This window comes from Nothobranchius furzeri, chromosome 5 (assembly GCF_043380555.1).
Source record: "Nothobranchius furzeri strain GRZ-AD chromosome 5, NfurGRZ-RIMD1, whole genome shotgun sequence".
NCBI lineage: Eukaryota > Metazoa > Chordata > Actinopteri > Cyprinodontiformes > Nothobranchiidae > Nothobranchius > Nothobranchius furzeri.
Genome location: NC_091745.1, coordinates 40,135,085 through 40,151,505, shown reverse-complemented (window position 1 = coordinate 40,151,505; position 16,421 = coordinate 40,135,085).

The following is a 16,421-nucleotide window of genomic DNA, read 5'->3' as shown; positions in this document are numbered from 1 at the left end:
AGTACTCGATTTAGTGGTTTTCGCACACGTTGTTTGGACATTGATGGCCCGTCGCCCTTTACACAGATCACCTTCAAACTTATGCTATGTACTTTTAAGTCAAAGGGGAAAAAATTCAACCGTCGGATTTTAAATAAGTATAAAGGTGTGGGCGTGGCTAAGCCTCAAACTTTGACCTTTCGCCATGACATTACTTGACTTAATAACTCCCATGTGCATGATCAGATCTAATTCAAACTTTGTCTGTGTGATCACTGACCACATCTCAAGACAACGACAATGTGGACAGCTGACATCACCTAAGCCCCGCCCCCTGACAACAGGAAGTCTATTGTTTTATGGTGAAATGGCCATATTTGTCCCCTCTAATTTAGTGAAAATGACACTCAGGTCATACATTGTCTTCATGATGTTTTAATGACCATTCAGATCTGATAGCTTTCCAGAAAGGGAGGGGCTTTGATGCCATGGTGAATGCTGGCGTGACGCCATGACCTTACATTTGACTGTAACTTCCACAAACGGCCTCCGATTTGCCCGAAACTGAATATGGCAATGAACAATCATGCCCTTTAGCCAATGAGGCACAAACGGTTGGTGAATGTTATATAATGTCACCAAAGCTGACCTCAATGGGACTTTTCTGTAGTTGGTCACAGCGCCACCTAGATAACGTTATCCTTCGATAACTTTAAAAAACATGGTCAGAATAGCATTAAAGTTGGTCACTGTCATCACACCACCAGTGTGGTAAAGATAGAGGATTCCCTAGTGGTGAGACATAAAATGTAATGGTGAGCTCAAAGGGGATGCTGAGTCAGGGTGAGGTGCGGACAAGGTGGCCGTTAGCCGTTTCTGGTGTTGGGGTGGTCGACGTTTGTGTTCTGCGGACGTGCCCTGGTGCCCAGGGCTGCCGGCCAGGCCGGAGCGGCGCGGAGCTGCGAGGGCCGAACGACGCTGCTTGCAGCTTTAATTAGGCCCGAGCAGTGAAGCTGCGAAGGCCTATTGTATCTGCTCCGTTTCTTCTTATTAGGCCCGAGCAGTGAAGCTGCGAAGGCCTATTGTATCTGCTCCGTTTATTATTATTATTTATTATTATTATTATTTTTTTTTTTTCTTCCGCGTCTTTGGGTGGCCTTTAGGGGGTCTTAGCATATCCAAAAACTCACCAAATTCTGGCCCAATATAGAATGTGCGTGAAATTTACGTATTTCACTGGCGATGTGAAAGTTCATAAAAAAGTGGCTGAACAGCGCCCTCTAGAAAGTGAAAAATACCCCTCTCCATAAAGCTTAGTTTATCGTACAGTTATGAAATTTGGTTTACTTGTAGTCCTCAACAGTCCGCACAGAAAAGTCTCTTGCAGCCATGGTCAATATCAAACAGGAAGTCGGCCATTTTGGGTTGAAATGGAGATTTTTAGCCGTTTTGGCCATTTCTAGGGTCTACATTTGGTTGAACAGTTTGGTCATTTTTCGCACGATTGTCTCAAAAATAGTGTACTATCGAACAGAAGCGATGGACGGTTCAAATGAGAAAATAAAATTGACTTTTCGTAAATACTGAAGGGGCGGGGCCAGACCTCAAAGTTCGAGCACTCGCCAAAAAAATTGAAATTGCTATAATTTCATAAATGAAAGAATTAGAGTTAAAGTAACTTTTTATGGATAATTGTCATCGCCCCCCGAAGACAAATGAATGGTCGATTGATGATGTCACACAAGCCCCGCCCCCTCAGGACTTAAAAGGTCAAGTTTTACTGGGAAATTTTCCAAAATTTGCCCTTTCGAATAATCAGCCCAAATTTGTAGCAGTTAACTGAAGAGAAGGTGGCGTTGCTTGGCGTCACTTTATGGGTGTTTTCTGCAGAAGGCGGGGCAGTGGCGGCGCGGCGAAGTCAGGCGTACCGCTTAGGCCTTACGTTTGCCTCCCATTTCGTCATTTCTAGAGATATCGTCACGACACTTCTTGGGAGACATCCTAGTCCGGCCCCCAAAAGAATCTGATGTGAACATCTGGTGGGCGTGGCCTATTTTCTGAAATAGCGCCCCCTAGGACCATTAAAACTGTCAGCCCCAAGCCATGCTTTGACTGAGGAGTATGAGATTTGGTACACTAATGTGGTGTCTCAGGACCTACAAAAAAGTCTCTTGGAGCCAAGTGCAAAGTCGCACAGGAAGTCGGCCATTTTGGTCCAAGTACTCGATTTAGTGGTTTTTGCACACGTTGTTTGGAGAGTGATGCTCCATCACCCTTTTCACCAATCACCTTCAAACATCTGCTATACACTATTAAGACATAGAAGAAAAAATTCAACCGTCGGATTTTAAATAAGTATAAAGGTGTGGGCGTGGCTAAGCCTCAAACTTTGACTTGTCGCCACGCCACTCTTTTTTTCACAGCTCCCTATTGGACTCCTTTTACTCAATCACCAGCAATCACTGGCACATAGCAGCAGACAAGTTGAGGTCACTTGGTGTATAGTACTGGCAGGTTTCGAATAAAGGCGGGGCTTTGGGAGCATGGCGAAATTCGCCATCACGCCATGGAAATACGTTTGTCTCTCATTTCTTCAATCATTGTGACATCGCCACACAATTTCTGATGAGTGATCCTACTCTGACCCCTAATAGAAAAGGACAGCTGAAGTTTGTGGGCGTGGCCTATTTTCTGAAATAGCGCCCCCTAGGACCATTAAAACTGTCATCCCCAAGCCATGCTTTGACTGAGGAACACGAAATTTGGCACACTAATGTGGTGTCTCAGGACCTACAAAAAAGTCTCCTGGAGCTAAGTGCAAAGTCGCACAGGAAGTCGGCCATTTTGGTCCAAGTACTCGATTTAGTGGTTTTCGCACACATTGTTTGGAGAGTGTTGCACCATCGCCCTTTTCACCAATCGCCTTCAAACTTCTGCTACATACTCTTAAGACAAAGGGGGAAAAATTCAACCATCGGATTTCAAATAAGTATAAAGGTGTGGGCGTGGCTAAGCCTCAAACTTTGACCTTTCGCCATTACATTCCTTGACTTAACAACTCCCATGTGCATGATCAGATCTATATCAAACTGTGTCTGTGTGATCATTGACCACATCTCAAGACAATGACAATGTGGACAGCTGACATCACCTAAGCCCCGCCCCCTGACTACAGGAAGTCGATTTTTTCATGGTGAAATGCCCATATTTGTCCCCTCTAATTTAGTGAACATGACACTAAGGTCATGCACTGTCTTCATGATGTTGTAATGACCATTCAGATCTGCTAGCTTTTCAGAAAGGGAGGGGATTTGATGCCATGGCGAATTCTGGCGTGACGCTGTGACCTTACGTTTGACTGTAACTTCCACAAACAGCCTCCGATTTGCCCAAGACTGAACATCACATCACCAGTGTGGTAAAGATAGAGTATCTCCTAGTGGTGAGACGTGTAATGGTGGGCTCAGAGGGGATGCTGAGTCAGGGTGAGGTGTGGACGAGGAGGCCGTTCACGGTTTCTGGTGTCGGGTTGGTTGACTTTCTGTTCTGCCAGACGTGCCCTGGTGCCCCCGGCTGCCGGACAGGATGGAGAAGCGCGGAGCTGGGTTTGGAGAGGGTCAGGGATGGAGGGTAGGGGGTGCGGAAGGAGGGCGAGCAGCTTCGCTGCGAGGGCCGAACGACGCTGCTTGCAGCTTTAATTAGGCCCGAGCAGTGAAGCTGCGAAGGCCTATTGTATCTGCTCCGTTTATTATTTTTTTTTTTTTTCTTTCTTTCTTTCTTTTTTTTTCTTCCGCGTCTTTGGATGGCCTTTAGGGGGTCTTAGCATATCCAAAAAGTCACCAAATTCTGGCCCAATATAGAAAGTGCGTGAAATTTACGTATTTCACTGGCAACGTGAAAGTTGGTAAAAAAATGTTTCAACAGCGCCCCCTGGAAAATTTAAAATACCCCTCCGCTTTGACCTTTTTTCATAGTAGAGTGATGAAATTTGGTACACTTGTAGAACTCAACAATACGCACAGAAAAGCCTCTTGCACCCATGGTCAATATCAAACAGGAAGTCGGCCATTTTGGACTAAAGTGGCCATTTTGACCCCGTTTTGGCCATTTCTAGGGTCTATATTTGGTTTAACAGTTTGGTCATTTTTCGCACGATCGTCTCAAAAATAGTGTGCGATCGAACAGAAGCGATGGACGATTAAAATGAGACAATAAAATTGACTTTTCGTAAATACTGAAGGGGCGGGACCAGGCCTCAAAGTTCGAGCACTCGCCAAAAAAATTCAAATTGCTATAGATTCATAAATGAAAGAATTACAGTTAAAGAAATGTTCTAAGGACAATCGTCGTCGCCCTCCGAAGACAAATGAATGGTCAATTGATGATGTCACATAAGCCCCGCCCCCTCAGGACTTAAAAGGTCAAGATTTACTGGGAAATTTTCCAAAATTCGCCCTTTCCAATAATCACCCCAAATTTGTAGCGGGTAACTGAAGACAAGTTGGGGTTGCTTGGCGTCACTTTATGGGAGTTTTCTCCAGAAGGCGGGGCTGTGGCGGCGCGGCGAAGTCAGGCGTACCGCTTAGGCCTTACGTTTGCCTCCCATTTCGTCATTTCTAGAGATATCACCACAAAACCTCTTGGGAGTGATCCTAGTTCAGCCCCCCACAAAATGTGATGTGAACATCCGGTGGGCGTGGCCTATTTTCTGAAATAGCGCCCCCTAGGACCATTAAAACTGTCAGCCCCAAGTCATGCTTTGACTGAGGATTATGAAATTTGGCACACTAATGTGGTGTCTCAGGACCTACAAAAAAGTCTCTTGGAGCCAAGTGCAAAGTCGCACAGGAAGTCGGCCATTTTGGTCCAAGTACTCGATTTAGTGGTTTTCGCACACGTTGTTTGGAGAGTGATGCTCCATCGCCCTTTTCACCAATCGCCTTCAAACTTCTGCTATAGACTCTTAAGACATAAAGGAAAAAATTCAACCGTCGGATTTTAAATAAGTATAAAGGTGTGGGCGTGGCTAAGCCTCAAACTTTGACCTGTCACCACGCCACTCTTTTTTTCACAGCTACCTATTGGACTCCTTTTACCCAATCGCCAGCAATCTCTGGCGAATAGCAGCTGACAAGTTGAGGTCACTTAGTCTCCAGTACTGGCAGGTTTTGAAAAAAGGCGGGGCTTTGGGAGCATGGCAAAATTCACCATCACGCCATGGCAATACGTTTGCCTCTCATTTCTTCAATTATCGTGCCATCACCACAAAATGTCTGGTGAGTGATCCTAGTCTGACCCCCAATAGATTTGGACAGCTGTAGTTTGTGGGCGTGGCCTATTTTCTGAAATGGCGCCCTCTAGGACCATTAAAACTGTCAGCCCCTAGCCATGCTTTGACTGAGGAGTACGAAATCTGGTACACTAATGTGGTGTCTCCGGTCCTACAAAAAAGTCTCTTGGAGCCAAGTGCAAAGTCGCACAGGAAGTCGGCCATTTTGGTCCAAGTAGTCGATTTAGTGGTTTTCGCACACGTTGTTTGGAGAGTGTTACACCATTGCCCTTTTCACCAATCACCTTCAAACTTCTGCTATAGACTCTTAAGACAAAGGGGAAAAAATTCAACCTACGGATTTTAAATAAGTATAAAGGTGTGGGCGTGGCTAAGCCTCAAACTTTGACCTGTCGCAACGCCACTCTTTTTTTCACAGCTCCCTATTGGACTCCTTTTAACCAATCACCAGCAATCACTGGCAAATAGCAGCAGACAAGTTGAGGTCACTTGGTCTATAGTACTGGCAGGTTTCGAATAAAGGCGGGGCTTTGGGAGCATGGCGAAATTCGCCATCACGCCATGGAAATACGTTTGTCTCTCATTTCTTCAATCATTGTGACATCGCCACACAATTTCTGATGAGTGATCCTACTCTGACCCCTAATAGAATTGGACAGCTGAAGTTTGTGGGCGTGGCCTATTTTCTGAAATAGCGCCCCCTAGGACCATTAAAACTGTCAGCCCCAAGCCGTGCTTTGACTGAGGATCACGAACTTTGGCACACTAATGTAGTGTCTCAGGACCTACAAAAAAGTCTCTTGGAGCCAAGCGCAATGTCGCACAGGAGGTCGGCCATTTTGGTCCAAGTACTCGATTTAGTGGTTTTCGCACACGTTATTAGGAGAATGATGTCTCGTCGCCCTTTCCACCGATCACCTTCAAACTCTTGCTATATACTCTTAAGACATAGAGGAAAAGATTCAACCGTCGGATTTTAAATAAGTATAAAGGTGTGGGCGTGGCTAAGCCTCAAACTTTGACCAGTCGCCATTACGTTACTTGACTCAATAACTCCCTTGTGCATGATCAGATCAATTTCAAACTTTGTCCGTGTGATCACTGACCACATCTGAAGACAGTGACAATGTGGACAGCTGGCATCACCTAAGCCCCGCCCCCTGACTACAGGAAGTCTTCTGTTTTATGGTGAAATGCCCATATTTGTCCCCTCTAATTTAGTCAACATGACACTAAGGTCATGCACTGTCTTCATGATGTTGTAATGACTATTCAGATCTGATAGCTTTTCAGAAAGGGAGGAGCTTTGATGCCATGGCGATTTCTGGCGTGACGCTGTGACCTTACGTTTGACTGTAACTTCCACAAACAGCCTCCGATTTGCCAGAGACTGAACATCACATCACCAGTGTGGTAAAGATAGAGTATCTCCTAGTGGTGAGACGTGTAATGCTGGGCTCAGAGGGGATGCTGAATCAGGGTGAGGTGTGGACGAGGAGGCCGTTCACGGTTTCTGGTGTTGGGGTGGTTGACTTTCTGTTCTGCCAGACGTGCCCTGGTGCCCCCGGCTGCCGGCCAGGATGGACAAGCGCGGAGCTGGGTTTGGAGAGCGTCGGGGATGGAGCGGAGGGGGTGCGGAAGGAGGGCGAGCAGCTTCGCTGCGAGGGCCGAACGACGCTGCTTGCAGCTTTAATTTTTAGGCCCGAGCAGCGAAAGCGCTGCGAAGGCCTCTTGTTTTTGCTCTGATTAGGCCCGAGCAGCGAAAGCGCTGCGAAGGCCTCTTGTTTTTGCTCTGATTATTATTATTTTTTGTTATTCCGTGCCCCCTTTGAACAGCTTTTTGGGGACCTTAACATACCCCAAAACTCACAATATTTTGCACACTTGTCAGGCCTGGTGAAAAATTTGATATTTTAAAGGTCCCAAAAAAATCGCAAAGAAAATGGCTGAACAGCGCCCCCTACAAAGTGAAAAAAACCCCTCTCCATAAAGCTTAGTTTATCGTACAGTTATGAAATTTGGTACACTTGTAGTACTCAACAGTCCGCACAGAAAAGTCTCTTGCAACCATGGTCAATATCAAACAGGAAGTCGGCCATTTTGGGTTGAAATGGCGATTTTTTGCCGTTTTTGCCGTTTTTAGGGTCCGTTTCTGATTGGATTGCTCGATCATTTTTCGCACGATCGTCTCAAAAATTGTGTAAAATTGCTCAGAAGGGATGGGCGAACAAAATGAGATAAGGATTCTGAGTTTTCGTATATGTTGAAGGGGCGGAGCCAGGCCTCGAAGTTTGACTACTCGCCAAAAATATTTAAATTGCTATAACTTCATAACTGAATGGAATAGAGTTACCAAACTTTCTGTGGTCATTCGTCATCCACCCACAAAGTAAATTGAAAGGTCGGATGATGACATCACACAAGCCCCGCCCCCTCAGGACCAAAAAGATCAAGTTTTACTGTGAAAGGTCCCAAATTGCCCCATTTCACTTAATCACCACAAATTTGTAGCTGGTAACTCAAGACAAGTGGGGGTTGCTTGGCGTCACTTTATGGGAGTTTTCGGCAGAGGGCGGGGCTGTGGTGGCGCGGCGAATTCAGGCGTACCGCCTTGGCCTTACGTTTGCCTCCCATTTCGTCATTTCCAAAGATATCGTCACGAAACTTCTTGTGAGTGATCCTAGTCCGGCCCCCCAAAAGATCTGATGTGAACATCTGGTGGGCGTGGCCTATTTTCTGAAATAGCGCCCCCTAGGACCATTAAAACTATTAGCCCCAAGCCATGCTTTGACTGAGGATTACGAAATTTGGTACACTAATGTGGTGTCTCAGGACCTACAAAAAAGTCTCTTGGAGTCAAGTTCAAAGTCGCACAGGAAGTCGGCCATTTTGGATCAAGTACGCGATTTAGTGGTTTTCGCACACGTTGTTTGGAGAGTGATGCTCCGTCGCCCTTTTCACCAATCTCCTTCAAACTTCTGCTATATACCCTTAAGACATAGGGGAAAAAATTCAACCGTCGGATTTTTCAAAAGTTGAAAGGTGTGGGCGTGGCTAAGCCTCAAACTTTGACCTGTCGCCACGCTACTCTTTTTTTCACAGCTCCCTACTGGACTCCTTTTACCCAATCACCAGGATTCTGTGGCAAACAGCAGTAGACAAGTTGAGGTTACTTGGTCTCCAGTACTGGCAGGTTTTGAAAAAAGGCGGGGCTTTGGGACCATGGCGAAAATCGCCATCACGCCATGGAAATACGTTTGTCTCTCATTTCTTCAGTTATCGTGATATTGCTACGAAACTTCTGGTGAGTGATCCTAGTCTGAGCTCCAAGAGAAATAGACAGCTGAATTTTGTGGGCGTGGCCTATGTTTTGAAATAGCGCCCCCTAGGACCATTTAAACTATTAGCCCCAAGCCATGCTTTGACTGAGGATTACGAAATTTGGTACACTAATGTGGTGTCTCAGGACCTACAAAAAAGTCTCTTGGAGTCAAGTTCAAAGTCGCACAGGAAGTCGGCCATTTTGGATCAAGTACGCGATTTAGTGGTTTTCGCACACGTTGTTTGGAGAGTGATGCTCCGTCGCCCTTTTCACCAATCTCCTTCAAACTTCTGCTATATACCCTTAAGACATAGGGGAAAAAATTTAACCGTCGGATTTTTCAAAAGTTGAAAGGTGTGGGCGTGGCTAAGCCTCAAACTTTGACCTGTCGCCACGCTACTCTTTTTTTCACAGCTCCCTACTGGACTCCTTTTACCCAATCACCAGGATTCTGTGGCAAACAGCAGTAGACAAGTTGAGGTTACTTGGTCTCCAGTACTGGCAGGTTTTGAAAAAAGGCGGGGCTTTGGGACCATGGCGAAAATCGCCATCACGCCATGGAAATACGTTTGTCTCATTTCTTCAGTTATCGTGATATTGCTACGAAACTTCTGGTGAGTGATCCTAGTCTGAGCTCCAAGAGAAATAGACAGCTGAAGTTTGTGGGCGTGGCCTATATTCTTAAATAGCGCCCCCTAGAGCCATTAAAACTTTCAGCCCCAAGCCATGCTTTGACTGAGGATTACGAAATTTGGTACACTAATGTGGGGTCTCAGGACCTACAAAAAAGTCTCTTGGAGCCAAGCGTAAAGTCGCACAGGAAGTCGGCCATTTTGGTGCAAGTACGTGATTTAGTGGTTTTCGCACACATTGTTTGGAGAGTGATGCTCCGTCGCCCTTTTCACCAATCACCTTCAAACTTCTGCAATACACTCTTAAGACATAGGGGAAAAAATTCAATCGTCGGATTTTTCAAAAGTTGAAAGGTGTGGGCGTGGCTAAGCCTCAAACGTTGACCTTTCGCCATTACTTTACTTGACTTAATAACTCCCATGTGCATGATCAGATCTTTTTCGAACTTTGTCTGTGTGATCATTGACCATATCTGTAAACAATGACAATGTGGACAGCTGACATCACCTAAGCCCCGCCCCCTGACTACAGGAATTTATTTTTTATGCTGAAATGCCCATATTTGTCCCCTCTAATTTAGTCAACATGACCCTAAGGTCATGCACTGTCTTCATGATGCTGTAATGACCATTCAGATCTGATAGCTTTCCAGAAAGGGAGGGGCTTTGATGCCATGGCGAATTCTGGCGTAACGCCGTAATCTTAATATTCAATTTAATGGTGAGCTCAGAGGGGATGCTGAGTCAGGGTGAGGTGCAGACTAGGAGGCCATTCGCGGTTTCTGGTGTCGGGGTGGTTGACGTTTCTGTTCTGTCAGACGTGCACTGGTGCGACGGCAGACCGGAGCGGCGCGGAGCTGCGAGGGCCGAACGACGCTGCTTGCAGCTTTAATTAGGCCCGAGCAGCGAAAGCGCTGCGAAGGCCTCTTGTTTTTGCTCTGATTATTATTAGGCCCGAGCAGCGAAAGCGCTGCGAAGGCCTCTTGTTTTTGCTCTGATTATTATTATTTTTTGTTATTCCGTGCCCCCTTTGAACAGCTTTTTGGGGACCTTAACATACCCCAAAACTCACAATATTTTGCACACTTGTCAGGCCTGGTGAAAAATTTGATATTTTAAAGGTCCCAAAAAAATCGCAAAGAAAATGGCTGAACAGCGCCCCCTACAAAGTGAAAAAAACCCCTCTCCATAAAGCTTAGTTTATCGTACAGTTATGAAATTTGGTACACTTGTAGTACTCAACAGTCCGCACAGAAAAGTCTCTTGCAACCATGGTCAATATCAAACAGGAAGTCGGCCATTTTGGGTTGAAATGGCGATTTTTTGCCGTTTTTGCCGTTTTTAGGGTCCGTTTCTGATTGGATTGCTCGATCATTTTTCGCACGATCGTCTCAAAAATTGTGTAAAATTGCTCAGAAGGGATGGGCGAACAAAATGAGATAAGGATTCTGAGTTTTCGTATATGTTGAAGGGGCGGAGCCAGGCCTCGAAGTTTGACTACTCGCCAAAAATATTTAAATTGCTATAACTTCATAACTGAATGGAATAGAGTTACCAAACTTTCTGTGGTCATTCGTCATCCACCCACAAAGTAAATTGAATGGTCGGATGATGACATCACACAAGCCCCGCCCCCTCAGGACCAAAAAGATCAAGTTTTACTGTGAAAGGTCCCAAATTGCCCCATTTCACTTAATCACCACAAAATTGTAGCTGGTAACTCAAGACAAGTGGGGGTTGCTTGGCGTCACTTTATGGGAGTTTTCGGCAGAGGGCGGGGCTGTGGCGGCGCGGCGAATTCAGGCGTATCGCCTTGGCCTTACGTATGCCTCCCATTTCGTCATTTCCAAAGATATCGTCACGAAACTTCTTGTGAGTGATCCTAGTCCGGCCCCCCAAAAGATCTGATGTGAACATCTGGTGGGCGTGGCCTATTTTCTGAAATAGCACCCCCTAGGACCATTGAAACTGTCAGCCCCAAGCCATGCTTTGACTGAGGATTACGAAATTTGTTACACTAATGTGGTGTCTCAGGACCTACAAAAAAGTCTCTTGAAGCCAAGTGCAAAGTCGCACAGGAAGTCGGCCATTTTGGTCCAAGTGCGCGATTTAGTGGTTTTCACACACGTTGTTTGGAGAGTGATACTCCGTCGCCCTTTTCACCAATCACTTTCAAACTTCTGCTATATAGTCTTAAGACATAGAGGAAAAAATTCAACCGTCGGATTTTAAATAAGTATAAAGGTGTGGGCGTGGCTAAGCCTCAAACTTTGACCTTTCGCCACGCCACTCTTTTTTTCACAGCTCCTTATTGGACTCCTTTTACCCAATCACCAGGAATCTCTGGTAAATAGCAGCAGGCAAGTTGAGGTCACTTGGTCTCCAGTACTGGAAGGTTTTGCAAAAAGGCGGGGCTTTGGGAGCATGGCGAAATTCGCCATCACGCCATGGAAATACGTTTGCCTCTCATTTCTTCATTTATCGTGATATCACCTCGACCATTGTTGTGAGTGATCCTAGTCTGACCCCCATTAGAAAAGGTCAGCTTAAGTTTGTGGGCGTGGCCTATTTTCTGTATTAGCGCCCCCTAGGACCATTAAAACTGTCAGCCCCAAGCCATGCTTTGACTGAGGATTACGAAATTTGGTACACTAATGTGGTGTCTCAGGACCTACAAAAAAGTCTCTTGGAGCCAAGTGCAAAGTCACACAGGAAGTCGGCCATTTTGGTCCAAGTGCGCGATTTAGTGGTTTTCACACACGTTGTTTGGAGAGTGATGCTCCGTCGCCCTTTTCACCAATCGCCTTCGAGCTTCTGCTATATACTCTTAAGACATAGAGGAAAAAATTCAACCGTCGGATTTTAAATAAGTATAAAGGTGTGGGCGTGGCTAAGCCTCAAACTTTGACCTTTCGCCACGCCACTCTTTTTTTCACAGCTCCCTATTGGACTCCTTTTACCCAATCACCTGGAATCTCTGGTAAATAGCAGCTGACAAGTTGAGGTCACTTGGTCTACAGTACTGGCAGGTTTTGAAAAAAGGCGGGGCTTTGGGAGCATGGCGAAATTCGCCATCACGCCATGGCAATACGTTTGCCTCTCATTTCTTCAATTATCGTGACATCGCCACAAAATGTCTGGTGAGTGATCCTAGTCTGACCCCCAATAGAAATGGGCATCTGAGATTTGTGGGCGTGGCCTATATTCTGAAATAGCGCCCCCTAGGACCATTAAAACTGTCAGCCCCAAGACAAGGTTTGACTGAGGATTACGAAAATTGGTACACTCATGTAGGGTCTCTGGACCTACAAAAAAGTCTCTTGGAGCCAAGCGCAATTTCGCACAGGAGGTCGGCCATTTTGGTCCAAGTACTCGATTTAGTGGTTTTCGCACACGTTGTTTGGACATTGATGGCCCGTTGCCCTTTACACCGATCACCTTCAAACTTATGCTATGTACTTTTAAGTCAAAGGGGAAAAAATTCAACCGTCGGATTTTAAATAAGTATAAAGGTGTGGGCGTGGCTAAGCCTCAAACTTTGACCTTTCGCCATGACATTACTTGACTTAATAACTCCCATGTGCATGATCAGATCTAATTCAAACTTTGTCTGTGTGATCACTGACCACATCTCAAGACAACGACAATGTGGACAGCTGACATCACCTAAGCCCCGCCCCCTGACAACAGGAAGTCTATTGTTTTATGGTGAAATGCCCATATTTGTCCCCTCTAATTTAATGAAAATGACACTCAGGTCATACAGTGTCTTCATGATGTTTTAAAGACCATTCAGATCTGATAGCTTTCCAGAAAGGGAGGGGCTTTGATGCCATGGTGAATGCTGGCGTGACGCCATGACCTTACATTTGACTGTAACTTCCACAAACGGCCTCCGATTTGCCCGAAACTGAATATGGCAATGAACAATCATGCCCTTTAGCCAATGAGGCACAAACGGTTGGTGAATGTTATATAATGTCACCAAAGCTGACCTCAATGGGACTTTTCTGTAGTTGGTCACAGCGCCACCTAGATAACGTTATCCTTCGATAACTTTAAAAAACATGGTCAGAATAGCATTAAAGTTGGTCACTGTCATCACACCACCAGTGTGGTAAAGATAGAGGATTCCCTAGTGGTGAGACATAAAATATAATGGTGGGCTCAAAGGGGATGCTGAGTCAGGGTGAGTTGCGGACAAGGTGGCCGTTAGCAGTTTCTGGTGTTGGGGTGGTCGACGTTTGTGTTCTGCGGACGTGCCCTGGTGCCCCGGGCTGCCGGCCAGGCAGGAGCGGTGCAGAGCTGCGAGGGCCGAACGACGCTGCTTGCAGCTTTAATTATTTTTTGTTATTCCGTGCCCCCTTTGAACAGCTTTTTGGGGACCTTAACATACCCCAAAACTCACAATATTTTGCACACTTGTCAGGCCTGGTGAAAAATTTGATATTTTAAAGGTCCCAAAAAAATCGCAAAGAAAATGGCTGAACAGCGCCCCCTACAAAGTGAAAAAAAACCCTCTCCATAAAGCTTAGTTTATCGTACAGTTATGAAATTTGGTACACTTGTAGTACTCAACAGTCCGCACAGAAAAGTCTCTTGCAACCATGGTCAATATCAAACAGGAAGTCGGCCATTTTGGGTTGAAATGGCAATTTTTTGCCGTTTTTGCCGTTTTTAGGGTCCGTCTCTGATTGGATTGCTCGATCATTTTTCGCACGATCGTCTCAAAAATTGTGTAAAATTGCTCAGAAGGGATGGGCGAACAAAATGAGATAAGGATTCTGAGTTTTCGTATATGTTGAAGGGGCGGAGCCAGGCCTCAAAGTTTGACTACTCGCCAAAAAAATTTAAATTGCTATAACTTCATAATTGAATGGAATAGAGTTACCAAACTTTCTGTGGTCATTTGTCATCGACCCACAAAGTAAATTGAATGGTCCGTTGATGACATCACACAAGCCCCGCCCCCTCAGGACCAAAAAGGTCAAGTTTTACTGTGAAAGATCCCAAATTGCCCCATTTCACTTAATCACCACAAATTTGGAGCTGGTAATTCAAGGCAAGTGGGGGTTGCTTGGCGTCACTTTATGGGAGTTTTCGGCAGAGGGCGGGGCTGTGGCGGCGCGGCGAAGTAAGGCGTACCGCCGTGGCCTTACGTTTGCCTCCCATTTCTTTATTTCTAAAGATGTCGTCACGAAACTTCTTGTGAGTGATCCTAGTCTGGCCCCCCAAAAAATCTGACGTGAACATCCGATGGGCGTGGCCAATTTTCTGAAATAGCGCCCCCTAGGACCATTAAAACTGTCAGCCCCAAGCCATGCTTTGACTGAGGATTACGAAATTTGGTACACTAATGTGGTGTCTCAGGACCTACAAAAAAGTCTCTTGGAGCCAAGTGCAAAGTCGCACAGGAAGTCGGCCATTTTGGTCCAAGTGCGCGATTTAGTGGTTTTCACACACGTTGTTTGGAGAGTGATACTCCGTCGCCCTTTTCACCAATCACTTTCAAACTTCTGCTATATAGTCTTAAGACATAGAGGAAAAAATTCAACCGTCGGATTTTAAATAAGTATAAAGGTGTGGGCGTGGCTAAGCCTCAAACTTTGACCTTTCGCCACGCCACTCTTTTTTTCACAGCTCCTTATTGGACTCCTTTTACCCAATCACCAGGAATCTCTGGTAAATAGCAGCAGGCAAGTTGAGGTCACTTGGTCTCCAGTACTGGAAGGTTTTGAAAAAAGGCGGGGCTTTGGGAGCATGGCGAAATTCGCCATCACGCCATGGATATACGTTTGCCTCTCATTTCTTCATTTATCGTGATATCACCTCGACCATTGTTGTGAGTGATCCTAGTCTGACCCCCAAAAGAAAAGGTCAGCTTAAGTTTGTGGGCGTGGCCTATTTTCTGTATTAGCGCCCCCTAGGACCATTAAAACTGTCAGCCCCAAGCCATGCTTTGACTGAGGATTACGAAATTTGGTACAATAATGTGGTGTCTCAGGACCTACAAAAAAGTCTCTTGGAGCCAAGTGCAAAGTCGCACAGGAAGTCGGCCATTTTGGTCCAAGTGCGCGATTTAGTGGTTTTCACACACGTTGTTTGGAGAGTGATGCTCCGTCGCCCTTTTCACCAATCGCCTTCGAGCTTCTGCTATATACTCTTAAGACATAGAGGAAAAAATTCAACCGTCGGATTTTAAATAAGTATAAAGGTGTGGGTGTGGCTAAGCCTCAAACTTTGACCTTTCGCCACGCCACTCTTTTTTTCACAGCTCCCTATTGGACTCCTTTTACCCAATCACCTGGAATCTCTGGTAAATAGCAGCTGACAAGTTGAGGTCACTTGGTCTACAGTACTGGCAGGTTTTGAAAAAAGGCGAGGCTTTGGGAGCATGGCGAAATTCGCCATCACGTCATGGCAATACGTTTGCCTCTCATTTCTTCAATTATCGTGACATCGCCACAAAATGTCTGGTGAGTGATCCTAGTCTAACCCCCAATAGAAATGGGCATCTGAGATTTGTGGGCGTGGCCTATATTCTGAAATAGCGCCCCCTAGGACCATTAAAACTGTCAGCCCCAAGACAAGGTTTGACTGAGGATTACGAAAATTGGTACACTCATGTAGGGTCTCTGGCCCTACAAAAAAGTCTCTTGGAGCCAAGCGCAATTTCGCACAGGAGGTCGGCCATTTTGGTCCAAGTACTCGATTTAGTGGTTTTCGCACACGTTGTTTGGACATTGATGGCCCGTTGCCCTTTACACCGATCACCTTCAAACTTATGCTATGTACTTTTAAGTCAAAGGGGAAAAAATTCAACCGTCGGATTTTAAATAAGTATAAAGGTGTGGGCGTGGCTAAGCCTCAAACTTTGACCTTTCGCCATGACATTACTTGACTTAATAACTCCCATGTGCATGATCAGATCTAATTCAAACTTTGTCTGTGTGATCACTGACCACATCTCAAGATAACGACAATGTGGACAGCTGACATCACCTAAGCCCCGCCCCCTGACAACAGGAAGTCTATTGTTTTATGGTGAAATGCCTATATTTGTCCCCTCTAATTTAATGAAAATGACACTCAGGTCATACAGTGTCTTCATGATGTTTTAAAGACCATTCAGATCTGATAGCTTTCCAGAAAGGGAGGGGCTTTGATGCCATGGTGAATGCTGGCGTGACGCCATGAC